The 11412-nt window shown below is 38.5% G+C and overlaps 1 protein-coding gene across 2 annotated transcripts in view; it reads left to right on the top strand.

The window, feature by feature from the left end:
- The first annotated feature begins 5953 nt into the window (after positions 1–5953).
- Positions 5954–11412, top strand: part of LOC121635674 (sodium- and chloride-dependent taurine transporter-like) — a 31172-nt gene continuing 25713 nt past the window's right edge. The window contains exon 1 of one of the 2 annotated variants that reach the window (XR_006009511.1): positions 5954–6198. The gene's annotated coding sequence lies outside the window, so the exon portion shown is untranslated. The remainder of the gene's footprint in view (positions 6199–11412) is intronic. The other variant, XM_041978961.1, reaches the window with a different exon arrangement.

Genomic DNA, 11412 nt, shown 5'->3' with positions numbered 1-11412 from the left:
TACGTTGATTTTTTTAATGCATTAATGTATAAACAAGTCATTATTCATGCCATATTAAAAATCCATATTTTTAGGTGAGAGATGCAGGTTTTGGTCATAGGTGCTTTGTTACAGCAGTGAACAGAATCCAAAACACTTTATCCTCCTCATTTATAAAGTTTCTCATATTTATCAACCAATCCATACAGCTTCTGTATGAATCAGTCATGTTGGCCGTTGGCTGCAGTTGGACAGTGGGTTTTACATTGTCAGAGGAAGGCAGTATAAGCTCTAGTACAATGTTACTTGTTATTATTCAGTCGTTGCCTTAGTTGGTGGAAACAGGTGCCTCAACTCCCAATTTGCTCTCACTTGATTCCTGCACCTGATTCCTTTGCTCATATCATTGTGCAAAGGAGACAAGGATAAACATAAGGTGAACATATAATAGAAATATAATGAGACACAACTGTGTTAATTATTTTTATCATATGATTAATAAATAGGATTAATGGCCACACCCCTTTCAGAGGTTGTGAAACTTTCTGCAAAAGATGTGCTTACGGCTCTTCTGACAAGCTTCTTTTTCCTCAGTCCTCTCTTCATCTCGTGGTTTTTAGGGATTTGATTTATCATGTCTTCCTAAACCTATTCCTTAACCTTGTTGGATCATGGAGAAAGAAAAGGTTGAAGGCACTTCATTGAGTATTAAATCATATCTACAATACTCTGTGATGTGAGTCTTCAGCGCTTAAACTGTAGATGTTCACTAAATATTCTACAAAAAGTTCTTCAGGTACTTCATCTAATGCAATCTTACCAACCACAATGTTAAAGACTGCATATCATATTAGTATGTTAGGACATAACACAAGATGTATTATCAAGGTTTGTAAATGATAAAGGAAAAAAATAATCCACAAAAGTGAAACATGTCGGTGTTACAGGCTGCTCACACACTCCATCATCTGTCCTCATGTATCCACATGAATTCCAGTCAGATAAACGCCATCAAACTTTGCTTTTAAACAGAGCTACTCAATTCAGCCCTGCAAGGTTTTCAATGGATCCCTGCTGTAACACATCTGACTCAAATTAAATTGATCCAACAGCCTATGAAGTACAGCTCTAAGACTCGCTAAGACTACATTCACACTGCAGGTCTCAAAGCTCAAATCTGGTCTTTTACTGAAATCTTTTTTTTTTTTATTTTCACTTGGTCATTCATATTATCATTTCAATGTGACCTTTATCACATTTAAGTGTGAATGGTACGTGGCCCAGAACTGACATGCATGCGCAGAGGAAATAACAATGTTAAGCAGGGCATAGTACTTATGGAAGTAAATATCAATGCTTCAGGTGTTTGTGTATCGATTTGGAAAAACTTGCCCAGTCGGAATCGACAAAATTATGTCCAGTTGATAAATGAAAGGACATTGAGAAAAAAGAGAAGACACACAACTGTTATCTGCCATGATTCGATATTGCCGCCTTCCTCCTCAGCTCAGAATTATGATGTTTGTCTTACTTCTGTGATGTCAAAGTCGGATGAAATGTGGCATTACATTCAGACTGAGGCTGCTTTGACATAGATCAGATATGTATCTGATTTAGAAACACATGTGAAAGCGGCCTGGGTCGCATTTTAAAAAATCGGATTTGTGCCGTTCAGACTGTCATTAAAAATTCTGATATGATCTGATATCACTTATAGGCAAAAAAAAAAATGGAATTCAGCTCCAGTGTAAAGGTAGCCTAATTTAAATCAGGTGTGTTGGAGCAGGGATACACTGAAAATCTGCTGGACTGCAGCCCTAGTGGATCCAAACTGAGTAGCATTTTTTTTAAAGTTGTGGCTGCAAGGACTTGTGGAATGATATTATATCTTTAGTTACATAAATGATGCTCCAGCATTTTCCATGCTAAAGAAGATAATGAAAGAAGCACCAAAGCTCCTAACATCTCTTATCATGGCTGTGCTGCTTTCTTCTGGGTCATTTCATTCAGTTAGAAACATTCCTAGCATAAAAAACACTATTCAGTCAGAATCAGGGGCTTGAGACACCCCTCCAAATATTTTCTGTGAACGATTCTGTGACAAATTGGAGGACAGATGAGCCAGTAAATAAAGATGCTGACATTAGACGAATGGGATGAGCCTAAACCTTGAAATGGAAAGAAACCACTATGGTGGACATCCATCAGGGGAAAATGGAGAGAACTTTTCCTCAGGATTTAAAGCTGACTTGAACCATCGCTTTTCATCCTCCAGTGTATGTTTATCACTACTTGTGCAAATATGAACAACCTAACCTAGTTGCTATTTTGTTGTTTCTGATTTAATCTAATAACTTTTATATGTAACTGTTTCTCACTGAAAATGTATTCGAACCAATCAGATTCTGCCAATGACCCTCACTTCCTAAAAAGAATGCTAATGAACTGGCAGTGATCTCTTTCTTTTCTGTCAAAGTTTGTCTGTGTCTTGTCTTCTTTGACATATTTATCACATGTGAAAGAATTGAAATTAACAGTAAATTGGACATATTTAACCTTCCTGTTTTGAGACATGCACAGTATATGCCTCCATATGAACCTGTTATTCTCCGTCAGTCCCTATTATTGGCCTGACTTTCTCATCTGTCCCTCTCTACATGCCAACACACATGTAGGAGGTTACAATCAGTCATAAAATAAAGCCAAAGAAACAAAATAGGAAGATAATGTGGCAGGGGAATGAACCAGTCAAGGGCTTGAGATGAGAAGTTAGCATAAAAAGGTTTTGGGACAGAGGTCATCTGTAACTGTCAACACACATTTCTTTGAAATATGAGTGGACTGACCCTTTCATATCTCACAAAGACACAGAGAGAAGAAAAGAAAAGATTTGGATGTAAATAAAGTTGACATTTTCTATCAGGGCCTGCACATAATGCCTCGAAATTGTTGCTTAAAAACAAAATAAACAAAGAACATAAACCCAACAATTTTCAGTCAGAACATGTGACAGAGGTGGTCAGTTTCTACTTCTGCAACATAATGTACACCAGGACATTTGGATAATAACTTATGTGATTTCCCTGCCATTTAAATATTGCATCAGACATGTAAACAAGTCTCTGGTATTGTACTTGAGCTCCTCATCATTAAACATACTGCTGGATTCAATATTGCCATGTTTACTACATGTTCAAATACTTAATTTCAAAAGGCTATTTCCATGTTAATGCAAAAATATTGTAAACATTGAGAATTTCCTCTTGCAGTGTTTGTAGAGGTAAAATGAAAACATTAGAATTTCTTCTAATTGAACAAGAGGTTTTAGTCTCAATAAAATAATTCACTATGGACAATTCATAAACAGTTAATACTAGTTTTCTCAAAAGCGTTAAGGGAAACACTCCAGCTCCTAAAATCTCCAATAATTAAAGACATCGAGAACCACAAAGTTCATTACATAATATAGACAAAGTATGTAAGTAAACAATATTATCAGTACACTCAAAGATCTTCTGTATTGTAAATTGATTTGAAAAAGAGAGTATATTTTTCTAATCTAGTAATTTACATATCTATTTCATACCAAATCATAAGATTGACTAAATACACATGAAAAATTACATCGTATCATTATTTATTTGACAAAAACTAAACCAAAACAGAGACACTGACAGGTCACTAGTAACGCGTTACTACCCAGCACTGCTCTTTACTCACCCACCCCCATCTCCCCTGTGCAGGGTGAGTGGTTGCTCATCTCAAACTTTGAGGGTCCTGTGCTGAATGCTAGCTGTTCCTAGAATTTTGCTCTTCTAGACTGAGGTGTCTGATGTTTTTCCAGGTATCTGTTTGTGCCAGTGTGGGGTACACGACCCCCAGTGCTCCAATGACCACTAGCATTATTCTCTGCTCCTCTGGTATTTCTCCAGTTTCTTGTGTCCTTTTTCCTGATTTTGCCATCGCTGGGGATGGCTGCATTGATCATAACAGCTTTACTCTGCTGCTTATCCCTGATCACAAAGTCCAGCTAAAATAGTTATGTTAATGTAAAACAAGTTTAAAAGGAGTTTAAGTCCAACAGATGCAGTCCAACTAAAGCCAATTCATTGTAATCAAATTAAAATACAATAATGTATGTATTCATATAATAACTTCACAAAAAAAGAAGTCTAGCAAGAAAAATTAATATCACATTTTTACTTTAAATTTAATCCTCTGTGTTCTGTGTGAGGTTATCAGTCTCTCACATGCCTGTGGAGAAATTGTGGTTCACTCTTCTTTAGTTACTTCAGTTCATTGAGGTTTGCAGCATTCATTTATAAATATCCAATCAGAGCATTTCAGTAAGCTTTATGTCTGGACTTTTACTGAACCACCACGTGATTCTTTTCTTTTCAGTAATTCTGTTGTAGATTTGCTGCTGTGTTTGGGATCATTGTCCAGACAAGAAGACAGATGGCCTCAAATCTGACTTCAGAATATTTTGGTACATGCAAAAGTTTATGCTCTATTCAATGACTGCAAGGTGGCCAGATCCTGTGGCTGCAAAACAAGCTCAAATCATCGGCTCTTCTCCACTGTGCTTGACAGCCGGAATGAGACCATAATATTGATGTGCTGTGTTTGGTTTTCTACAAATATGGCTCATTGAATTATGACCAAACATTGCCACTTTGCTAGTACTATGTTCAGATGCAGCTTTATAAACATAACCTCTGCTGCCATGTTCTTTTTAGAGAGAAGAGGCTTTCTCCTGCAACCCTTACAAACAAGCCATACCTGTGCATGAACATAAACATTTAACATGCTAACTGAAACCTAAAACGTAACACAGGTTTCTGTCGGTTCTCATTGTACAGTCTGACATTTGAATGAACTTGGTTGGATGTTCACTCTTAGGAAGATTGGCAGTTCCACTTGTGAATAATCTTTCTCATAGCAGCATAATTGACACCACATGATTTAAAAATGGTCTTATAATCCTTCCCAGATTGATGGGCAGCAACACTTGCTTCTTAAAAATCATTGCAGATGTCTTTCCTCCTTGACATTGAGTTAATACACCTGAGTGATCCAGACCAGCAAACTGCCAAAACACTTGCCTTTACAAAGGTCTTTACACTCATAATGATCAGTTAATCAGTGTATTTGATTTACATTCCTATGGAAGCAGCAAGGGTTACTTAGTTCTTCACAAAGTGTTTCTGCATTTGTCTGTTTATTGGAAAATTGAGCTAATATGTCTCTAATAATATCTCAAATATATTTCTAATAAAAAAAACTGTGTAGAGCTGAATTTCCTTAAAACCCACTAAAGAATGTAAAATTATTCTTAGTGGTTGCCATTCCAAACTGACTGACAACAAGGAATAATCAGAGTTACATTTTTGGGTGAATCGTCAGTGCTATGAGAATTTGCAGTACGATCCTTCATTCAGCGTGCACTTCAAAGCCTGGTGCCACGCGCATGAAGGGGGCGTGACCACAGTTTAGAGCACGGATGAGAATCTGAGCGTGTGTCCGCAAAGAGCCGGATAAGATGCTAACTAAACGGGTGGGGGGAGCTGCCACTTTAATGATCCTTAATGCTGCATTCGCGTACTGCTCGTAAACCTCCATATCCGCGTTTGAAAATAGAAAACGAAATCCACGAGGCTTAGTGGAGTCTTTCAGTAATTATTGTCGGGGATTAATGATAAAATAGGTTTCGGATTAGAGCTACGTGATGAGGAGAAAATGTGCACATAGCTTAATATGTTTCAGTCTTTACGATAGCACCGGGTGATTTTACCATTTTCTCGCAAAGTTACGCTCTCTTTAGATGAATTTGGAAGATTATAACTAATCTGCGAAATCGACATCGCCAGCTGAAATTTACACAGTGGGGGTTGGTCTCCTGTAAACGTGCATGTGGTAAACATTCCGAGGTTGCTGTTGCACCCTGAACGCACCAGAAACACAGCTCTCCTGTTGCTCTGAGAGGAGGCAGGCCGGTGATTTTCCACTGCCGCTGATGTCTCTTGGTCCCCCAGTTTTAAGAGACAAAGGTCAGGAAGAGAAGCTTATAAATAGGCCAAAATATAGGCTTCCGACGCGTCCAGCCTTCAGTTGCTCACACGACACGAGAGGACACGGACAAGACGAAACAGACAAGGGACCACGCGCAAAGGACGTTAAAAGGACAAAATAATATCAAGAATCACATCAGCGTAGCAGGTAAAAGAATTATAATAAAATAAATAAATAAAACGACATCACAAATGAAACATGGGCCGAGAGGGGTGGCTGTGCTGCTTTTATTAGCAGATTTTTGTTCAGAATGATGATTTTTCTGCATTTATTTGCATCTTTGCTGCCTTGAATGAAAATAGTTTCGCTCCAAATTGAGATAAGCGGAAACAACACAAATAAGTTTATTTGCATGAATACGTAGGATAGAAGCATTTCATCACACACCGCTTAATTGTTTTTTAATGCTGCTGCGTGTGTGCACGCAGATATGTTATGAAATTGTGAAACCGGTTGAGTAGCTGAGATGTAGATTTGGTTAAAAACTGATCTCTTTTTTGATTCGTGCGCTCAGAGAGGATCCAATGGAGTTGCATTGTCTCCACAGCTTATATTCAACTTGATAAATTTTAAATCTCTAGCAAATCGTTTCGCGTGTGTCTTTTTTTATTACACAGCTATCTTTTAGGCATTTTTGTTAAAGAATTGAGTTTATTATTTGCCTGTGTTACCATGCTTTGCCTGTCAGTTATGTTTGGGACGTAAAACAACCCTTTCGTTAGGTGTTCAGTCCCTTATTCTTTGATGTACAGCCATTCCGCTGTCTTTTCTGACTTTTATTTATCTTGTTTTGAATTTTTATGAACGTGCAAGCTGTTCAAACAAACACGAAGAGGTAGCTGCACCGCTTCCCCCTTCATTTGACTGACTCGATGTGGTTGCAATCTGTCGCTGAACGGCATCAGAAAGGGGAAGTGAGGCGCGCGGAGTGGCGAGAAGGCGGAGATGCTCGTCTGTCGCTCTGAACGCATCGCGCGCTGCATCTCCTCACCGCCAGGCTCTCTGCCTCCCTCTCTCTGTTTGCAGCCTCTCTCTACATTTATCTCGCTTCCTGCTTTTAAAATGTTTATTATTTCCTCTTTTTGACTAACAACATTTAAAAAAGACATTTCCTGTGTATTTAAAACACTTTTCCTTCATGCTCTTGACAGTAAACGCGTTGGTAATGACCTGCGCCTACTATTTATAACACATTAAACAAGCAGACTGATTTAGTTGTTCCTAATAAGAGATCGTGTGGGAAGTCTTGTAATGCCTGGCGGAGAAGAAAAAGAAGAAGGTGAAAGGGTTTAACGAGAGCCTCAAGGTGGATTGAGAAGGGTTGGGTTCAGATAGCAAGTAGTTTGTTCCATTTTGGATGAGTTTCAATGTTGGAAAATTAACCAGGGCTTTCAACACCGAGAGTTCAGCTAAGCTCTAATGCTACATTTTCCACTGCTGGCTGAAGAAATTATTGCAAAAACGTTCAGGCTCATTAAAAAGTAATAGTATTTTAAGTAATCCTTAAACAATTTAATAAGCTGCAACCAACACCCAGGTAGTTCAAAGTGTGCTGTACAAATGTTGGATGCTTTTGAGTAGTTGGATTTAATTTTTATGCATTTGTTACCTTCTGATATTTTGTCCCTCAAAATGGCAAATGTTCAAGGATTTTTTTCACCCATTGTTCCCCCCCCCCCCCCCCCCCCCTTTGCAAAATTCTTAAGCCAGTGATTTGGAGCAAAAGCAACAAATTTTTCCTCACAACACAATGTCAAGAAGTTCGTATTGGTTACATTCTGAGTTCAGCTACTTTTAGAGTATAAAAAGATAAAATATGGAAACAATATATATGATGAAATATTTTGGACTTGTTAAGAATGAGCTTTTCTGAGCTGGGACACCGACTGGTTGATAACCTGGTACGCAGACCAGTGTTGGTCTGGACACACACTTCTCTGAGTGTGTTGGTCCGGACACACACTTCTCTGAGTGTGTTGGTCCGGACACACACTTCTCTGAGTGTGTTGGTCCGGACACACACTTCTCTGAGTGTGTGGGTGTGTGTTTTTATCTTGGCCCCATGTTTTAATCTAATCTAAACTGCTGTGGAGTCCTTGTCAAACGGATGCATGTCACTTGGCTCAGGGTCGTGTGGAGCTAAACGCATTCAGGGTCATGTCCTGTAGTTTTCAGTTTTTTGTTTGTTCACCTAACTTGTTTAATTTTCTGCAAGCTGCAGCCTAAATGCCAGTTTGTCTTCAAATCTTAGAATTTTGATGCAAACTGATCTGAGATACATTCCTGTCTTGTGTAGACAAACTCAAAAGGTTTGTTATTGGAAACAAGATCTTATAGATGACATGTGATTTGTCCAGACTGTTTCGGGGAAAACAGTTTAAGTTGCATGTTTACAGATGCTAATCTTAACAGTTTTTATGGGCTGGATCGGTTTAACAACTGTAAGGTTGTGCCAAGCAGCAAGTGGAAACATACTGGAGGTTTGTAGTTTTTCAGTAATTGTTGTTTGTCTTCCTCTCGGTCTGTCAAACCAGCACCAATAGCTTCTGTATTCACTGGAGACTTGTTTGTTGTTAAATGATTTATTAAGTCTGTAACCTGAGGTTTGTGGAAAATGCGTGTTTGTGTCTGTCTTGGTGAAATGTCAACTATGAGGATGACCACATTCCCAGTGTAGTTTCTACAGATGTAAACTGAGAAAGGTGGAGAGAATCTACATTGACACTAAGGATTAAAATGTTGCAAAGGTAAATTGCAGCATCTGCTGTTAAACCTTTTACATCCATGTGTCCTTGACTTCAGATGGGGCTGCACTTCCACGTGCGCTGTACATACAGTATTAACTGAAATTAACCAGTGACCCACATAGACTCTCATTCCCATATTAGAGCTGCACCATTAAGCTTTTATGATTTTTGTATAACTCTTGTTGTAGTTTGAACTGCTTTTTAAGAGTTTATTTAACTTGGCAGCTGAATTTGAAAGCAGTAAAGATGGTAATTAACAGCCAGCAGCGGAGTAAAGCATAATGTTATTGGAAATTGTATCAGTTTCACTTGCAGCCTGATGCCAAATTCACCTCTTCATAGCATCATTAGGGTGAAGTCATACAGTTTGATGCAGGATGAGTGACAGGCCAGCATCCTCTTGTGGCTGCTAGATGCAAATTAAATTTTTAAAGCTGCAGCAAAAGTAGATTATCAGAATGAGTTAGAATAAAAATGAACAAAAGAACCCTTTTTAATGACAAAACAAATCAAAACTTGACATTTTTATAGAATAGCTTAATAAACTGGATAGAGACAAATCTTTGTTCTGACAACTCATTAGTAGCAGTCATTTGTGAAGTCAGTGCAGACTGGGTCTGTATCTTCCTGCTTTGTTCCCATCATCCACTCCTTAGCAGTGACTGCTTCAGGTCCCAGTTTTCTATTTCTGGATGCACACTTTCAGGTTTTTCTTGGTTCAAATACAAACTTTTGGATCCTCGATGAAGTTAGGGTTGCATTTCAAGAAAAGATCAGAAATTCAAACACCAACAACCTCAGTCTGCTGACGGAGACATTGCTACACGAGGAAGGAGTTCTGCCTTTCAACATGGAAGAGTGATCCAAGAGTTTTTAAGAAACATGGGGATTATGTATGGTGGGGGGGGGTGGGACGACACTGTCTTTGTCAGTTTGATCTGTGATGTAGCATGTCTTAGAGGGATCTCAAACTCCGATCCTTGAAGGCCATTGTCCTGCAGGTTTTATGTTTTCCTGCTACAACACACCAAATTCAAATAAAAATAATCCAACAGTTTATTATAAAGTTTTGCACAAAGACCCATTAATTCAAGTCGGGTATTAAAGCGGGAAACCTTATAAAATCTGCAGGACAATGGCCCTTGAGGATCTGAGTTTAAGATCCGTGTCTTAGCAGTTATAAGGGGATTCATCTGGAGCTATGGCAGCAAAAACTAGATAATTTTTTGGTGAATAAATTGGCACCCTTCCTGTGCTTGTGTGCTGTCACAAGGACGGTTGTGCAGTTGGACATTGTAACTGTAGCTCGACAGACCTGTGCATTGAAATTTGAGGATGAAACTGAGCAGGAGTACTCAGTCAACTCAAAGATCTCACTCAGATTTAGCTGTTTTATTAGGATATGCCAAAAAAAAAAAAAAAAGTCGTGCTACTTGCCTTGTTCTAATTTGGCACTTAAAATACCTGAGTCCTCTAGTGGCACACAGAACAGCTGCCCAGTGTCCAAAAAAAAAAAAAAAAACTGCTGTCTTCAGTAATCAGGTAATCAATCATAAGAGTGGGGGTTTTCAGATTTTTTTTTTTTTTTTTGGGGGGGGGGTTAAAGTGATCAAAGCCAAAACAAGATGTTTAACTAGGGCTGTCAAACGATTTTTAAAAAAAAATTTTTTTTTATCAGATTAATCATTGTTTACAAATTTATCACGATTAATCACCATTCGCGACTATGCCTGAAATATGCCCGTTTTTACTGTATTATATCAACAGAAAGAGCCAAAGCTCACTTCGGTTTTTCTTCACTTTTTTTTACATTAGACGATCACTTTAGTTGTAATAATCAGTTTAAGATTACATAAAAACTTTATAAAATATGTCATTTGTGCAAACCTTTTCCTGGTCAGTATCCCTACTTGGTCCTCCATCAAAACCTTTTCCTGACCCACCCCTGCATAGCTAAAATATATAAATCCTTTCTACCACCTGTCAGCTACTTTGTTAGAGAAGGTCCTGCTCTGGTTTGTATCTCAGAACCTCTCACACCATTCATGACCCATAAATGATCTGAGCTGTGTCTCCAACATCTGCACAGCAACAAGGATTTAGAGAAGACGTCTCTTTGCTTCTGTCGATGTAGATATCTGAGCCTGATCTATCGTCATAGATGTGTGCATGGCTGTCTGATGACTAGTAGATTATACAGCTGTGACACTAACAAACCTCAATAATACTGAAGTTATATGAAATAAAGGCAAACGATATTTAACTGAAATAGACTGTTATCAACATGTTTCATTCTTAAGATTCTCGTGACAGTAACACGAGTCTGATTGACATGAGACTGATAAATGTAGCTTAGTTCTTTAGCTAGCACGTCCAAAAACAATACTTTTGGGTAAATATGTGCTGGTGTGAACCATGAACAGCTGGTTTCCAACTTTTCAACTGAATGATAAACAAACGAAACAAGACTGGCTTTTCTGTAGGCAGCACTCTATCAGCTGAGCACTGACAGCCATCATGATTCACAACAGGGGAGGAGAGGGAGGTGGAAGAGGAGGCTACAGCTACAGAGACGATTGGAACAGTAACGTTTGTGCAAATACGTCAAAAGCTT

Source organism: Melanotaenia boesemani, chromosome 3, assembly GCF_017639745.1.
Source record: "Melanotaenia boesemani isolate fMelBoe1 chromosome 3, fMelBoe1.pri, whole genome shotgun sequence".
Taxonomy (NCBI): domain Eukaryota; kingdom Metazoa; phylum Chordata; class Actinopteri; order Atheriniformes; family Melanotaeniidae; genus Melanotaenia; species Melanotaenia boesemani.
The sequence above is the reverse complement of the archived record's forward strand: the minus strand, read 5'-3'. Positions and strand labels throughout refer to the sequence as shown.